The sequence below is a fragment of the Anser anser genome, assembly GCF_964211835.1.
Source record: "Anser anser genome assembly, chromosome: 5".
Taxonomy (NCBI): domain Eukaryota; kingdom Metazoa; phylum Chordata; class Aves; order Anseriformes; family Anatidae; genus Anser; species Anser anser.
In genome coordinates, this window is record NC_139725.1 from 6,997,918 (window position 1) to 7,014,825 (window position 16,908).

At 37.6% G+C, this 16,908-nt stretch overlaps 1 long non-coding RNA gene across 6 annotated transcripts in view; it reads left to right on the plus strand.

Moving 5' to 3' along the window:
- LOC310900241 overlaps nucleotides 1–16,908 on the plus strand; it is a 303,162-nt gene that overhangs the window by 149,943 nt on the left and 136,311 nt on the right. For 4 of the 6 annotated variants that reach the window (XR_014584942.1, XR_014584943.1, XR_014584944.1 and 1 more), the window contains exon 4: nucleotides 2,650–2,712. The exons of 1 other annotated variant lie outside the window; for it this stretch is intronic. This is a non-coding gene — a long non-coding RNA (uncharacterized lncRNA). Of the gene's footprint in view, nucleotides 1–2,649; nucleotides 2,713–8,104; nucleotides 10,677–16,908 lie in introns of those variants that run through there. One more of the 6 variants, XR_014584947.1, reaches the window with a different exon arrangement.

Consider the following 16,908-nt stretch of genomic DNA (forward strand, 5'->3'; position numbering starts at 1 on the left):
TCTCAGACATAAAGGTTTTATGTACTGGTAGTCCTGTGTGGAGCCAGGAGTTGAACTCGATGATCCTTGTGTGTCCCTTCCAACTTGACATATTCCATGATTCTATGACCCTAGTCATGAGCTGTGAGAAGCATAACACTGTCTTGCTCTGTGAGTTATTCTTGAACAGAGAGCAAAATTGCAAAAGTGATGGTTCTTCTGCTGATTTCTATGTTACTTGGTGGACTATTATTTAGAAAACGGAATACGCTGAAGAGTGTTCCTACATTAACCTTGACAACCATTGTACTTCCTGTTTCTGAGGCATTGTGCCTAATATTCTCCCCTCGTGCGCTGAAGCATCTAAGTCCTTAAGGAAGATGAAAAGTTGATTTTGGAAAAGAATCCCCTGAAAATGAGGTGTCTTACTCCTTTAAGGTTTACCCCTGAAGTTTGTTATTTATGTTAACATGTTCACAGGAGCCAGGTGATAACAAGGTATGAGCTGGTCCTATACTTTATGAATCTCCAGTCAACAAAAAACGACAACATCTGTGTCATTTATAGCATTTGTGTATTTGTAAATGCATGAAATGTACATGAGAAATGACATGTAATAAAGGTCACTGAAAATAGCTTGCCCAGAAAAAAAGTTATTATAGAAGTCCAGCTAATATTCAGGACTGTACGTAAAGCCTGAAGAAGGCTCAGCAAACTGAAAGCCACTGAATAGAGTAAATGTTATTATGTCTAAAGCATTTTTTTCTAGTTCAAAAAGCAGAATCATCTGGGACAAAAATGATTTTCAAAATTGGTATCTTACTGTCTAGTAGGACCTTTATATAATAACTCATTGATTGTCTCAGTGGCACAGTTCATGTGAGTAGGTATAAAAGAGCTCAATCATAACGTGGACTGGAGGAAAGCTCTACTAATGTATTTCCACTCAGGAGCTTACAGCTACTTATTACTATTTCCTAACTGAAAGAAGGAATAAAAACGTTTTGTGGGTTATATGGTTTATAGCTTGCTGAATTTGTAAGAGAATGCTAAGAAAGCAGCTCTTGATGTTGCATTTGAGTCCTTCATCTGGACAGCTGAGCTGGAGAATGACTACTCTTACACAAAGAACAGAAAATATATTTCTGTGTGTGGCCCACAGGCTCTTGGTTCTAATGTTGACCATGCAACCTCATAACTGGAACTTGGATATTTTTGCCCTGATGCACAAGTACCCTTGGCGACTGATGAAAAATTTTATTCCTTTCAGATCTACCTTTAGTTCTGGTTGTGCTCCATAACATGTAACCAGATAATCCGGAGTCCATCCAGAAGCCAGTGGTGGTTAAAAATAGCCAATTAATTGCATCAAGGATATGCTTTCCACTAGGTAGTCTTGAAGTTGGAAGTGTCGAAATGGAAAGGTAAATGAAAAAGATGGAATAAATCAATTAATATGAGTGTGACTTCGCAGGTTCACTTAGGCAGAAAGTTCAACTTCTGTATTACAAAAATCTGAAAAGTCCAAATTGCTTCATTTGGCCCATTCTGTTTTGCATCCATAGCAAAATACCTAGCAAATACATTAATGAGCAGGTTTAGACTGATTTGGGTTCAGGTAAAGAGTACGATCTAATGTATGATCTCCTTACAAGAAAAGCTGTTCCTAAAGGATGCTCACACAGTGGCTTCTTGCTGCACTCCTGGGTAGCGGGGGCCCCATGGGCAGTAGAATCGGAGCCAGGCTGGGGCAGGGGCTGCCAGAGCCCACCCTGCGGCTGAGGCGCCTCAGCAGCGCAGCACCGGCGTTGAGTCCCATGGATGACTGCTCCTGAACACGCAGCCTTCTCCCAGTCAGGATCCTGAAAAAAGGGACCATAATACTGCTCTCCTGGTGTGTATAACTTCAGGTTACTAGATTGCCACCATCTCTAGCAGGGGATGGGATTTTGTGAAGCTTACTTTCTTCTGGGTGTTCAGCAAATGCTTTCAAAAGGTGTGTGGCCTGTAAAGTGACTGTGTGTGTGGAACTGTAAGGCCTTAAAAACCTCCTTCCGCTTTTGATGTGACCTTATGCTGTTTTTTATGAAAGGTTTTACCTCATTTTTTCCATTTTTCTTCTTTGTGGAAGTTTCTTTGGTATGACTCTTTCTGTAATTGCTTTGGAGCCTGTGCTGTGGTGTCCATCGCTGTCCTAGCCTCAAGGCAGAGTTTGAATGTGTAATCCCTTTTTCCACAAGCGTGAATTCAAATCAGAATTTAAGCACATGCATGTACATTGCTTCAAGCACCAGAATACTTCGTGTTTAATTAAATGGGACAATCCATGTCCCTAAGTTAGACACTTAACAAGTATATCTCTGAAACAGGACTGCCTACGGTAATGCTCCTGGACTGCTTGTTTGAGTAACAAAAGACAGAAATAACATTGTTCAATTTCCTTTTCTCTTTTACTTAATTCACTCAAAAAGAAAAGAGATTAAGGAAACCCACATGATGTTTTGGCAACAGTGTAACTTGCAATACCTAAATGCAGAGGCTGATGGCCTTCTGTTCTGTGCAAATCACAGGAGCTAGTGCTTGGCATAAATTTGTGTAAGACAGAGTTTTGTAGATAGCTTGAACATCTCTTCACAACAGACTAAAAAACAACTTATTTTTCTATTACAGTTGAAATATTGGGTGAATAAATGAGCTGTGTTGCTGTATGAGATACGTTTGATGGAAAGAAAGGTAAGCTGTTTTTTTGGCACAGACATAACAAACTCATGACTGAAGCCCCATGCATAAATGAGTTTCCTGGAGTCCCACTAGCAACACGATAATAGACACCTTGATAAATACTTTATTAATACTGAAAATGTGAGCAAACTAAGGAATGTGTGATATGATTGATATTTCTATTGATAGTTCTCACTAAATTGTCAGAGGTAGCAAATTTCTCTATTTGTATTTAACAAAGTGGTTATTGGTGGTAACTTTGCTCTTGGCAGACATACAATCTGTCTAGTTGCTATCAATAATAAAATAAAATTTCTGTAGCATTAATTATTTAATTATTATTTAATTTTTAAGGTATTCACCAAAATAATCGTTTAACTTTTTTTTTTTTTTTGTCTAACAACATGATACTCAAAAAAAAAAGGAGAAATTCTGATAAAATGTGAGCAGCATGTTTTTTTCCAAGTGGACATTAATCTGTCATTTGAGTTCTCTAACATTTGATCAAAGTATCTGAAACTATACAGTAAAGACCTCAATATTTAACAGGTCAGGATTTCCACTCAGTTATGTCTCACAACATAAGCTATATTTGTTTGCATATAGAAATAGAGTCTTTTGACTTTATTTCCTGCTTCTCACCTTAGGAACTAACATTGCTTAGTAAAAGTTAATTAACGTATTGCAGCCTAACATAGTAAGTGGAACTTCCTAAGTTGACAGTTTCTGATCTTAAAGTTGTATTTATGGTTTCTATCTGAATCCAAACTTTTCTTCTGTTAATTATAGTACAGTTAGAGTTGGATGAGAAATGTCTTCCCAGTTTTTTTTAATTTCGAAGAATTTAAAAATATCTTCTGTTCCAGTGAGGGCAGAAGACAAGCTTTTTCAGAGGTGTTTTTGTTGTTGCTGTTGTTTTTGCTGATTTAAAAACAGAAAGAAAAAAAAGAGAGAGAGAGAGAGAGTCTCCTCATTTAGCCAAACATTGCTAATTTTACTATATGAAGCTGAGAGGAAGGAAAGAAGATCTTTCCTCTGTCTTTCTGTCTGTCTGTCTTTGTATTCCATCCCACCCCCCTTCTCCCCTCAGCCCTGAGGTTTGTTCTTATTAACCATCCTAAACCAATCAAACAGATTGGCATTGCCCTACAGAAAATGGTTCAGTTAAAATAAACCAGGAAATTTGTGTTGCAGTCTCTCAAAGGGTTTGGCAGAATAAGGAGTGAGTGAGGCTTCTCTATTCCAGTCCCAACTGCTGGATTTTGGTTGACCAGCAAGGTACTTCTTCCTCCCTTGAGACTTTAGATAACTTTCCATTTCTCTCTTTCTCTCTCTCTCTCTTTTTATTTTTTTTTTTTTTTAACCCATGTAGCTCATGAAATCTTTACTTAAAGACATGAGGGGTTGATTATGTGCTTTCTTCAGGAGTCTTAATTCTTCAGTCCTGGGCTCCTTGTTACCATTAGGTCAGCAGCGCTGATACAAGCTTGCTTACTGCAGATTGGCTTCACTCAGTGCATCCAGCTATTTTTCCCTCAAACCATGTGGGGAAGGAGAAATGATCCATAGCCAACTATAGTCTTTGTTTTTTCCCTGCTGTTATGTTTTTGTTCATACACAGGCTTTTCAATTTTATGAAGCCAGCTTTACATGAAAGCTGAAATGTAATTGCATCCTCCTGAGTAAAATGGACAATTTCTGTGCCAATTGTGTTTTTAAAGAAAAGATTACAGCATTCGCTCTGCTGCCTGCTTTCTCTGCCTATGAATCCCTCTGCCTATGTAAAGGGATTAAATATTCTAAAATGTTACATGGAATTACAGTTCTTTGTAATTCTGTAAATGCACAGAATAGCACCTTCATTATTTTTGTCCTGGGAAGAAGTAAAACATAACAGGTAGGCTTTTTCCAGTACACCTTGTTTTACTTCAGCAAACACTAATGAGAACTTGATCCAGCATAAATCATACATTACTGTTCCTCTACATTTTCCATGTTAACTTAAACTTTAATTTCCTTGTGGAATTTTTGGCTTTTTGGTATACCTTGTAGATCAAAGGCAACATGATAAATACTGTGCAGTTGGCAGCTTTTTGTTTGTTTGTTTTGAACTGAAGACCTTAAGTATCATAACATTTATGTAATGGAAAATATTTTTTTAATAATGTTGCATGGTTGCACACAAATCAGTTTCAAGTATCTTTTCCTTCCTTTTTTATTGTTTCTAGCATTCTGTGTATCATTTGTAATACCTTTGCATAGACTCAGGAAATGGGTGGCTTTTACAGAGCTGAATTTAGATATAGTACTGTGTTTTTCATTGATCACATCTTACAAGATTTCCAGGCTTACTTATGCATTTTATGCTTTCCTGTGGACTGTCATAAAATGGTTTACTTACAGTTGTGCTGTGAGCATGACATTGCCAATACATTGCAATTTCTTTGAACAGTGTACACAGACTTCTCTTTTCCCAGCCAAATGAGGCTGCATACCTGAAAGAATGATTGATAGCAAGCTTAAGCAACATAGTTCTTGTTCCTGAAAATGTGTTTCTCCATCTCAAGTCTGCACAGCCCTTTCCTTAACACTGGAATTTATTCTTTGAAATCCATCTCTAATATCCCACAGAGCTGTTTAAAGGAGCTTAACCAAGGTTACTGAATAGAGGATAGGAGAAAGAGTACTTGAGCTGTTTTAAAAAGGCTGTATTTGCAAAAGTGGGAGAGGTTCCTAAACTCAGGATGACCTGAACTAAAGAGGCCAGGGTACCTGGGGTAAAACAGTTCTCCTCTGGGCACAGCTGAGAGAACTTTAAGTATAATAAACTATAACACTTATAGGCTTATGTTAAAATCTCCCTCTGATTGTTTCAGGGTGTGAGGGAATTTGCTTGTTGTTGTTGTTTTGTGTCTACTACCAAGGGAACCTTCTAGCCAAACCTTCCTTAGGGAGGTGCTGAAGATGCTGCTAATTCCTGTCATTGTCTAGTTCAGCAGGTGTTCTGTAGCATGGGATGAAGGGGCTGACAGTTCAGTTATTGCCACAGCTACACCCATCCTAGCTGCTGGTTAAAGTTACTGAAGGGAAGAGGCAGTGGTGCCACATCATTAACTTTTTGAGCACTCTGTGTGCAGAACTGTGATAAACATAATCAAAACATGATTAGGCATGAGGTCTAACACTGAAGGAAGTATGCTCACCTCAACCTAGGAATTCTTGGAGATACAGTAATGACCAGACAAGCCCTAAGAAAGTACTGGAGTCCGCCTCCCTAAACTAAGATTATGTTCTGAAAGGTGCTGAGCATCAACTCTGAATAAAATCAGTAAGAACAGAGTGTGCAGGGCAACAGAAAGCAATATAGAGGAAGTATTGTAGGTCTTAAAGCAAGTATGAAAGAAGGCTGCAGTTATGAAATTAAAAACAGTGAGATGTAAAACTAGACTCCAGTAGACTGGATTGTAAACTAATGCAAACACCGGTATTTAGAGGCTTGAGGCAGGAGAAAGTGGATAGGTAATCTTCAGAACTGTAAATGCCAAGAGAAAAGGCTAAAGCATTGTAATGCTGTAGTATTCCTATACAGTGTCAGATAAGAGTGAAACTTCAGAACGGGAAGTGTAATCTGTCTGTCTGCTTCAGTATGTGCAAATCTAATGGATTTTGAAAGACCTCTCAATGTACACTTTTTAAGGAGATTCTTTAACTCCCTTTTTTTTCCCACTAATAATAATAGAAGTTTTCTTGCTGAGATGTAAGGTGCTATAAATTCTGTGATTGTTTTTTCTTATTAGGAAGCACATGAAAAGATCTATCATGCATTTTCAGAGAACAGCTGCATCTTTATAGTGTGTTGTCTTACTGTTAACTTTACTAAATCATGAGGGACATAACTATAACCATTAACCTGATTTTTAGCTGAATTAAATTTAACTTAGTCTTCAGACTCTACCTGAACTTGCATTCATCAATCCTCTCCACGAGTTTGCAGCATCCTGAGGTTTCAGGAAATTCTGTCGTCCTCTGCCTGAAGGGAAAAAATGGCTCAAATCCATCTCAGTAGAGGATGGAGTTGTTTTCTCCCTCCTAAGGCAGAGCTTGCCCTTCTTCCCATGTTAGAAGTTATTTTAAAGATCTTGCACTAAAGATTTTTCTTCCTTGATTCCTGAATATAACCTTGGCCGTATGACTCGCACTTCCCATTTAAATTATAAATTACAAACCTGTGTTTTCACCAGTCTTTGTTTTAGCCTTGTTATATGTATTGTATGGAAGAAAGCTATATCTTTTACTCAGGTTTTAACTGGAATTATAGTTATATTTTGGATATTGTTCTCAGGAAGATGTCCAGTGCAGCAATAAGTCTGGATTAAACATGTTCTAAAATCCTATACAAATATAACTGTTTTTCCCCCCCTTGTTTATCATTGGTAGCATCAATCATCATCATAGCACTTTAGCCCTCACTGTCCTGATCCCTGTCCACTGTGTGGTCTGAACCCTAATCCAAGTATTAAGCGAAGGCCAGTGATACCAACCTGATTCTTTAGATAGCCATCTGAGTAACTTTTATTCAAAATAAAGGACTAATCCAGTAATAATTCTAGGTTTACAACCCCTCCTATACTGATCTATAAACTTAGTACTAATTAGCCCAGCTGCTCCTGTCCTCACCCTAATCTTGAGGCGGTTGCATATTTAGTACTGAATTTAGTTCAGTATGGTGTTTTCCAGAACTCAGACACTCATTGGTTATCTAACCTAGCAATAAGTAACTGTTACTCTCTACATTATATTTACTTTGATAAATAGAGTTTGTTAAGTAGTACAAGTCATAACTAAACTTTTAATTTAAAATCATGCAGAAATAATGTATTTACATGAACAATTCAGTATATACATTTTTACTCTTAGAGGTAGATTTTACAGAAAACCATCAAATGATACTAATATGACTAAAAGAAACCAAAGATGTTTTGTGCAGCTTATCCCTGTGCAACTACATGACATTTTCAGAGCATAAGGAAAAAGACTGAAGCCCTTTCCTTCCTGCCTCCCTCTGCTCCCCCCTTAAGACTAGATTTTTCCAAGAAGCTTCTCTCTTTAGGAGGGAGTACTTTGTGTGCTGTGCTCTCTTGAAAAATATGTCAAACTGCTATGATCTCTACATGGCAGCTGATCTCTTAAAAAACCTGGCCTTCATCCAAATGAACCAGCATATGTGTATAGAGTACAGCCTTCCCTGGTGGACACATGGTGAGCTTATTACAAAAGCTGTGTACATACCATGATTTTTCATATAGATTGAATTCAGTCAAAGCAAATTTTCATTGATGTATTCAGAAATACTTCTCAAGAAGGGATGTTTCTAGGCAGCTGCTCAAGTATGTTTCTTCAACCATTTGAATGTTAGAATTTGTAATATATTTAACACTTTGTAAAATATTTAACACATTAAAGTGTATTTATAAAATACATCCCATCTTGGAAAAACTAAGATTGCTGATTTTACCAATTCACTTGCTGTGAGTTAATTGCAACATCCTAGCTGTAGATAGTAGAACTTAGCTGGAAGGTTAATGTTCTCAGAGTAGATTGGGAGCAGAAACTCCAGACCAGAATTCATCTATAAACACAGTTTGTTAATACAACTTCTCTTCTGAAATCACTTTTAGGATCTTGAAATTTCAATCTGAATGAGACTTCAGTGCACTTAAGTTACTTACTATTAGATCAGTTTTATGAAGAGAATTCAATAAATGCTCTATAGCAAGCGTGCATACAGCAGGCTAACTGCATACACATGGTTATTGTCAACTTTTAACACTTTTGTCATGGGACTGATGAGAAGCATAAAAGCTGACTGGCAATAGCTAAGTTTCCTGCACTGCCATAAATGTGCTAAGTGCTAAGGCCCTGCCAGCGTCCTGCTGCTTTAAAAGGCCACCGGACCAGTTTCTGAAGACAATGATTTCTTATTTCTTATAGGATCAGAAGGATTGATAAGCTTGCTTAGCCTTGCTCCAAGCTTTGTGATTTACCTTAATAAAATACCATTTTGCCTTGGGCTTTCTGCTGACTGTGCTGTAAGACTTGTACCCAAAAATGTGTTTGTCAGTATGTGTCACATCACTTTTTATCTAGTTTGGTATAGCTGCCTATTTATGTAACCTTCTGTAGCATCAAATGCTTATCAACACAGGAATTCTGGGGAATGTTCTGTCACAGAGATATCAGTACAAGAATCGAGTATTCCTCATTGTGTTTCTGTAATGATGCAACACACCTGTGTCAGGTTATATCACGCAGCTGTAAGTGTTAGGAATCATGTAATGAGGTGAGGCTGTGCTGCCAGGGAGAGATAAGAGTGAGCACAGGGTTGTAAACACTCAACATCTGATTTCTGATTTGCTTTATTTTCCTTTTTATCTGTGAAATGAGAGAGCTCCCAGTGCCATGGGGATGCTATATGAGTAAGGGATATAAATTCTTCAGAGAGTCTTGAGAATAGAAAAATGCAAAAGTGCTAACTTTGTATCTGGAAAATTATTGCTGTGAATAGAGGCTGTATGTCTGTCGTATACAAAGTGAAAGACTATCCTTAATGCAAGTAGTTGGAAAAGTGAAGATTGCTAACAAAATAAGAGCATAATGCATGCTTGACTGGTCAAGTTAATGAAGATAAAATAGGATACAGCAGTATGTATATGTCAATGAAAGGGCAAAAACATGCAGAATTCTGTCATGGAAAAAAGTCATATTACAGCTTTCTGTCCATGAAACATGTCATGAGTAGTGGAAAATATATGATCCAAATAAACAGCTAGTAAAAAAACTTGAGTGGCAGTTCTGCTGCTGACCTCATAGTGAGATTAAGGCCCCACTTGCTATTGGAGGTAGAGGAACTCTAAGTGTTCTCTAGGCCACTTCATTTTCTCTCTTCTGTTATTTCCTCTAGTGTATGTTTTGTCAGCTCCGGGATCAAGGCGAATAGAATAACTAAGTATCTTTTTCAGTAAAGTATCTTTAAGATTATGTAGGTTTTTTGTTCTATTAAAAAAAAAAACACCACAAACAAACAAAAAAAACCTCTTCCTTATTCTGTCCTCTCTTATTTCCAGTTGTGCTTAGCATCTGGTGTCTTAGCTGTCTTTTTCAAGCAAACTTTAACATTAAGCAAGACAGGTATTGAATGCTTTTGTTGTTTGCCTTACTGGAAAGGTCCTAGACTTGCATTTTTCTAGGTCTTGTTCTTCTCTTTCTTATTGCTGTGTGCATCTCTTCGCTAATCTATTGCATACTGTAAACCCCATTTCTGGCATTACGTGTTAATGCTTTTCTCCTGTGTTGTTTAGCATTGCATCTTGTTTAATGTATCTGTGAGTTTGACCTATAGCTCTTTTGTTGCTGCCCAGCTTCTCTCACTTCTTAACTTTCCTCAGGACCTTGGGCTCCCTCTTTCATGAGCTCATTCTAAACAGCTTCACGCATCTGTAGTCTAAAATGCTTTATTAGTTGGGTCCAAAATAATTGTCTCCTAAAACAAAATCTTTTTTTCAGCACAGGTCATGAACTTGTTGCTTAGTCTGTGCCAAGATGCTATTTAGGTTGCAGGAGCTTCCTGTTAACAGTTGTGCATCTCTTACAGCTAACATCCCAGTCCTATGACACTTCAGAAGGATAGGGCTTCAAAGTAAGTTGTAGAAACACTACACAGAGCCTGTTCATCTGCTACACCATTACAAAGTAGAACTGGTATCCAAGGCTTTGGTACATTTTGGTGATCTCCTTTATTACCATCAGCTGAGACAGATTAAGATAGGCTGAAATTAGTTCTAGCTTAGTTTAGGCTTGCCACGTGTGTGCTGATTGCTCACAGCAGCACACTGGAGCCCTGCAGCTCACCTCTTCCCTTTCTATTACTGAAGATTTTTGTGTGAAATGAATATATGGAAAAAAGCAGGAAAATGAGGGTAAGGGGCCTAAGGAAATCAAAATGTGCATGTATGCCTGGGAGGGTGATAGTAAACTGTATCTGAAGAAGCTTGAAGCAGTTTTTCTAAGAAAAAGCTTTTTACCTGTTTTTAACAGTGTGTTGTAAATAGGTGAGCAATGCTTGATTGGGGAGTGGGGGGAGACAGAGAATCTCTTCTACTGTATGCTTTGAAAAAAAACAAACACATCTGGTTTTGTAGATTACGGGGGGGCTCCAGTGTGTTTCTTGAGCTTGGCTGAGGAAGAAAGCAGAATCCTCCTGAGATTTTGGAAAATTATGGAATTGCTGGTAGAACATAAGCACTTGCTTCAAAGAACTGCTGATGGAGTGCAAAAAGATATGTTTTAGATGGTGGGGAGCTTTTGCCCCATGTGTGCTAAAGTTAGATTGCTGCCCTGATCATTTGTTAGGTATAGTACACGTTTTGTGTTTTCATATTGGGGTAGACCTTGTTTCTGTTTTTCCTTCTCTAAAACAAGGACTGGTGATATCTAATTGCAGTGAATGCTCTGTTAAAAGTGTGTGACCTGACACCAGCAGAGAAGCTGTGTTGGTAAACAAACTATCCGAGTTTTTATGCTTCTGGCTGACCTCTGGTTTGAGGAGCAGTCCACCTCTGTAGCAATGAGCTTTCTTCTGGTCTTTGTGGCTTTACTTACCGTGTTAGGACTTTGATACACGTGTTAGGAGAAGCATATGCAGGTCACTTGTCTCCTTGGTAACCAGAAGATAAAATTACTATAGTTGTATCTGTTGCCTGTAATTTGATATAAATATCTTCTTGTTTGCCAGAGGAGATAACTACCTAGACACTGAGGTATTAACCAATTTGTAATGATTTTCTGTCTCATGCTAAAGCAAGGGGGTCTTACAGTGGAAGAACAATAACAGCTTTCTTAACTGACCAGCTCAGATATGCTCTTTGCCTCAAGCTTCCTGCATTCTAATTAGAAATCAAAGCATTACAAGGTGTTCCCTTTGCCTTGTACTCCTGACAGTTTATAGAGTTTCTGTACCTCTTATCCAGCCTTCTCTTCAGTGCAAGGCTGTTTCTGTGCAAATATTTTAAATAAAAGCCTTGTAGAATATGTTCTTTCTATAAAACTTAGACTGCTACGTCTAAGAGCTCACTTATAATATAAGTCACGTAGTCATTATTCCCGTGGAAATGCTAATGCTGCAATGCAAGGAGAATGAGCATGGGAAGGTGCTAAGAGTCTGATAACTGCAGGTCAAAAACACTGTAGCAGCTGTAAAGAAGTGCTGTGTTCTCTCTAAAAGATAGATCCGGTGTGACAGGTGGTTTTTACTAATAGCAGTATGGTAACAAGCAGCAACTAGACAGATGCAGTCTAGGGAGTTTTTTTGTCTCTAAGCATCTTTATTTACTAGACTATTTCTTGTATATTGTAGTGTTTAACACAGGGAAAATGACCACCTGCGGTGAGCCTCCTTGAATTTGATCTGTGTCATAGCTGTTGACCTTATGACTTGTTTTTTAGGTGTTGGAGAGAGGGTTGCATAGTAGGAACGTTTTCCACTCTAATATGTATGTGTACATACAGAGTAATAAATCCGTTCTAAGATAACAATTGTTCCTGCAACACAGAAAAATTATTTCATCTTTTGGTTTATTTTTTATTCTTCTCTGTGTGCCACCTATGACCTTTTACATAGGTAACAGTAAAGAGCCAAGCTTCTTAGCTCCTCTGTATACTTTTATGCCATCCTTTGCTTATAGAGGAAAACCACAAAGTTTACTTCAGTACCAGACTTTGATGAGGACCAAAACAAATCAATTTCCAAGACTGAACAGAGCAGTGTATTGGTATGGTTTTTGACTTGTGAAGATTCCAGGTAACCAAAAAATCTAGCATCAATTTAAGTTGATCAGAGGAATTGCAAGTTAAGTCTAAAAATCCTCTGGCTGAACAAATTAGCACTTAACATGCAAGTATTCTTTTTTTTTTTTTCCCCTTCCAACACCTTGCTAAACACTTTCTGAAGAAATGGCTAATTTTGTTGCCAGGAGTGTGGTATACCATTTGAGAACAGTGGCTGTATTTATGCTGTCCTGCGTGCCTATAGAACTGACTTTACTTCACACATTGCATTTTATTGTGGGCTGAGGCTGCCCATCTGGCAAATCATTCCTCTAGTGCTATTAACATGATATACTAATTACAAAGTTGTTAATTAAAACCCATCCTTCTCCTGTGAAAAACGGTCTCTTAGGCTGCTGTACTCTTTTAAATTTCTGAGCTAATAAAATAAGTAGGAAGAATTACACTGCTGGTAAAAATGTGTGTTTCTTTTCCACTCTTTGTTGCGTCTGCTAGTTTTCCCTGTGTTCTTGAAGACCTGGTGTACGGAGCCTCAGTGGACTGCTTCCAGCAGACTTTCTTGCCAACAAGCTGCAGTTTGTCATCCAAGATCTTGCGACTCTAACCACAGAAATATGCTTTCAGAAGTTTAGGTTTCACATGGTTGGGCTCTGCTTTGAGCAGGTTGCTGCAGAGCTAGAAACAGTTTGAAAACCATCGGCAGACCTGAAAGCAAAGTGGAGTGTTTGAGCCAGTTGTGTAGCTAGCCATGTTAGAGGGCAAGATGTTGTAATGACACAGAAATAGTTTACATACGTTTTGTTTCTGTGACTTACTTCGCAGCTCAGGACCTGATTTTGGTTACTTTCAGGTTCATATGTCCTGACAAACCATGTCTCCTTGCTTTGGAGCCTAGCTTTGAGTGGTGGGCAGATATTCCTGCAGGGAAACCTAACGCAAACTGAAACAAGAATATGAAGTAAACTACTTAGTGTCGATGTAAGGCTTGCTAAGAGGTTTCTAGGTATTCAAATTAAGTTATCCATGGAGAAATGGACACCGGTTTCCATTAGCATTTAATGTTCCTCACTATTTTTTTTGTGGTTAATCATTAATAACTTTGACAGTGACAGGAATGTGTGTGATGACTAAATCGTGCAAAGTGATGGTCTTTTATCACTGACGTGGAAACATTGATACTGTTTCTTTTTCCTGACTGATGACATAATGAAGCATAGCAAATTGTGTAGCACTAAATGCAGAAAAAGGTAAGTCTGTCTGATACATTTCCTTATTTCTGGTCCTTTAGCGTCATGTTACCAAGAGTTTTTATGGGGGAGTCCGTTATTAAAATGTACCTGTTTACAGTGCTCTTGGTTTTACCGTGTTTTGTCCTGCTTGTATATTTGTCTGGGAATCTCAGAATTTTTATATTAAAACAAGGCTGCTGCAAACATAAACACGGAGGAAGCTATGTGGAAGGCAGCAGCGCTTGTATTGGTGTTTCACTTAATTTATTTCTTCAACAAAAATACACACACACAACCCAACCAAACAAAAACCCCAAACTGCGAGGGTATAAGGGAGTCTGGAGGTACTAAATGTGTTAAAGTAATTTAACAGATTTAAGTTTTAGTATGACAGAATATTCTTGAGAAGATAAAATGATCCTGCATTATGAATGATTGCAGAAGGTATCTACAAACACTATTCAATGTCTATATTGTAATTCCTGTTCATTTGAAATTTTTTCTGACTTTATTGGAATCTTGAAACACTCACTGAAGCAAACAACTTTAATGGGAAAAGCATTTAATCTCTGTTCCAGGGCTAACACAGCTTAATGTTAGTATATGTTGCAAACTCAATGCTGTATTGTAATGCAGTTGGGTTGCAGTATGTCAGAAATGCAAAAGACGGTTCACCATTTCATAGAATTTTTCTATTAAATATAGTGTTGATATGACTCCTGAGGTACAAAGCAAATCTCAAATACCTCACTATGTAAATCTCAGCTGAAAATATGTGGATTCAGTGAATTAAAGACAAATATTAGTAGTATATCAGATGTACAAAACTGAAATAATGAACAGCATTATCTAATCAGAATTCTTTCATTTCTGGATAACTAATCTTAGCATGCATATCTGATTAGCTTTGATAGGGATCTTTCATCAGCTCAAGTTGTTAATGTAGCAATACAAAGCCCAGTTACATGTGGGTAAACTCTGATGAAAATTGACGGGTTAGACTGTCATTAGACCTTAGCTTGTTCCATAACTCATCAGTAACATCTATGTGCTAATATTTTCTTCTTCCAAAAGCTGATCTGTATTTAATTAATATGAGAAATTTGGGGGAAATGTTTACAACAATAACAAAAAAAATGTGCTACAGCACTCCTGAAAAAAAGAAAAACTATATATAGAATCACAAAAATGGGACATATATTTGGAAGTAAAAGTTGCTTTCCAAAAGACACCTGAATTCCTACAAGTGAAGATACTGTCATGTCTTTGGCTAGAAACTAACAAAATTTGAGAACCTCAATTTTATTAAAAAAAATAAATGAGTAAATGGAAAGGTTAGGAGCAAGTGCCTTAGTTGTCTTGAAAACCTTGCTTTTGTGTCCTTGTAACTAAAGCAGCATTAAGGGTCTGTGTATCTTTGTGGTTGATGTCAGTGACAAACCTCTGTGGGTTTTTGCCTGTCTTATAAACTAGCCTTTGAATTTGATTGAGCGACTCTCTGGGCAAATATGTCCATATTACCTCCAGGCATGACAAATCTTGATGTTTGTTTTCTTCCCAGAAGAGGAATAGTTAAACACTTACTTAGGATGTGTAGTCTTAGTGGCAATAATGCTGAAACCTGGCAGAGGTGGTTTGTAGCAGGGACTGCTTTGATTACATGTCCTAGCTCTCAGAAAACCGTTGGTATTTGTAAAATGCTATCAAGGTGCTCACCTCTGAAGAGGTGTTACAGAGATGCTGGCAAAGGCAATAAATCCAAAGACAGCTGGTTGCGCGGCTGAATAAAAAGGCTGTGGAAGCTTATGAAGACCATGCAGTAATAAGAGTAAGTAGACATGAATAGTGTACAGTGCTCCAAATAAAGCTGAAGCTGCCACAAATTAAGTCTTACGTGCAGAGTTTACAGGGCACATGGTAGTGTCTTTTCAGATATATCAGAAAAGGAAGTTCAGAAGACTGAAAGCTTTTTTTTTTCCCCTCTTCCCTCTGTATGGTAATTGGAGAATTGGAGAAGGCAGTTATAGGAAGTGGAAACAAGATTTTTTTCTTTTCTTTTAAAAAGCACACAGCATTGACTTGTTGCTGCCCTTTCTGAATCAGTTGTATAGCTCCATGTAATTTAATTCTGCTTCCAAAGAAATCAATTGTGAACCCTTCCCTAGTTACAACTAAAGCATTTTAGTGGTTCAGGATTGATCTAATGAGCTCTCCCTAGAATAACTAATATAAAAGTGGTTTGGTAAAGACTAATTTAATTTTGCTGACTACTACTGTCAGTTGTTTAGTTCTATTGGGAATAATCATCAAAACTCCATGGGTGTTCTAGAGGGAGTTGAGGTTGCAAATCAAAGCCTTTCTGGCTCTAGGTGATCTGATGTTCCTTCACTTCCAGACAAGACCCTAATTTATAGGCGAACACATAAGATTTTTACCTACATTTAGTTTCTGTCTACAACACTGGTATGAGTTTTAATAGCAGAAAGAAAGCAGAATTAATAATGGAGCTGAAAAAATTTACATAATAGAAGTGTATTGAAATGATGGTTTGAATTTCAGCTGAAGATGAATCTTGCAGCTCAGCTATCATTATGTTTCTTGTTCTTAAGGTGGCTGTAATTATTTGAAGTTAGCCTTTTATTCCTCAGATTAAATCTTTGCTTTGTGAAGGATCTTTACAGCTAGATGGATTTTAAAGAATGTGTTTTTCTTTGGTATGCATAGTTATGTTAGTAACTAAATGCAGCTTGGCTTAAAATATTGTTTTCCCACCCAAAGAAAACTGGGAAGAGAAGCTGGCAAGCAAAAGAAAATGTTTTCTTTCAATAATAATGCTCATTTTTCTTATGAGTTTGGAGGGGGGGGTGAATCATATTGGAACTCTTGAACTATTTACTGTAAAATACTGTGAATTATTTACACGAGTCAAGGTTATATGAAACTACTTTAGCAGCAAGATGGTGTTTTCTATGTGACTTTTTTTTCTTTTTTCATTGGAATGGTTCTGATGTTAGGTTAGCCTAACGCTTACACTATTTGCAAATGCTCCCAAAACTTCTCAAAGCAAGATTTTCCAGCAGACTGCAAGTGAGCTTGCTTTCCAAAATGCTTGAGGTGAATACAGTTGAAGTTAATC